Below are 1,502 nucleotides of genomic sequence, written 5' to 3'. Positions count from 1 at the left end.
TCCTCCAGTGTTCTGGAGAAGAACTTTGGTAGTTGAGCATTTTCCCAAGATGTGCACAGGCCCACTCAAGGAAGACTTTTGTCACATCCTTGAACACCTCTGGATTCAACTGCTATTCTGACTCCCTGAATTGGTGTGAAATGAGCCAGTCTGCCAATGCATTGCAGGACCCTGGTAGATGTCCTGCTTTTAGTGACACTTGATACTTCTCTGTCCAGCTCATCATTGTCGTTGCCTCCTAGTCGAGCTTCTTGAATTGAGTTCTGTTCTGCTGATTGACGTATGCATTGCCTGCGGTGGTATTCACTCGGACCAACATGTGCTTGATCAGAATCCAATCTGAAGCTCCAGCTAATTTATAATGTACTGCACTTCCTTCTTGGACCACATGCCCTGAGCCATGGCCCCATCTGTATGTGCCCCACATCTCAGAAGATGGGCATCTATTGTTATCACCATCCAATGTGGCTCTTCCAGACTCACCCCTATCCAACCACTATCTGAGGTTGTAGTTTCTTCTCAATCATGCAGTAGCTTCTTCTCAATCGTGTGGGTGTGCCTTTCTGTCTTGTGCTGGTAAGGGAGCAGTAAACATTGCAGCTGATCAGCGTGGAATTGAGCTGAGCTAAGCATGTCCTGACATGAGACCATCATGCCCAGGAGCTTATCGAGCATTATGAGGTCCAACTATTCTGACAGTTCCACCATTTGAATAAATGCCAATAGCTTGCATTATCTGTCTCCCACGAGTGAACGAGTGAGTGGAGGTGTTGGTATTAAGTTGCAGTCCTAGGTGTTCTAGGGGGGAAGGGGGGTCCATCTGGACCAGCCATAAGTGGGTACTGCCAGTGTTGCTCCCACCCCCACTGTGCCAGCCTCAGACATGTTGTAGCTCAGCCAGTAGGAGGCTTGGTTGTTGCTGAAGAGCAGCGGACGTGCTTGCCACAGCTGCAGCCAATGTGCACCCACATTTGCACCGACACCTGGCGCGCCATGGCTGGCTTCTCCCTCTGACAGTGAATGCTCAGCAACCTAGAAGTGATATGATGATGTCATCACATCACCGCCAAACTTCTAGGTTGCCAATCTCCACACCAGGTAACACCACCCCCAATGATGCCACTGCTGATGGGAATGTAGACCACATCATGACTTGCCTCTCTGATGTGAAGTTGTGAGCATTGCACATTGTCTAGATAGGCTTGTAGACAATTCTTAAGAACAGGCAGTGGTCATTATGCACGGCAGCAACAATGATGTAGGGAAATGTAGTTTAGCAGTTGTGGAAAGCAAATCTAGGTTTCTGGGAAGGTTGTTGAAGGCCAGAACCTCCAGGGTAGCATTTTCAGAAATGCTATCTGTTCTATGTACATGACTAGTTACACAGATGGAACTGAAGATTCATACTGCACAGATGAGATGGTGGAGTCAGGAGGAGGGGTTGCAATTGGTTAGGTACTGGGGAACTTTTTGGGACAAGCAAAGTTCCAAAGGGATGGGTT

This window comes from Tiliqua scincoides, chromosome 4, assembly GCF_035046505.1.
Source record: "Tiliqua scincoides isolate rTilSci1 chromosome 4, rTilSci1.hap2, whole genome shotgun sequence".
NCBI lineage: Eukaryota > Metazoa > Chordata > Lepidosauria > Squamata > Scincidae > Tiliqua > Tiliqua scincoides.
Note: the sequence above shows the minus strand (reverse complement) of the source record.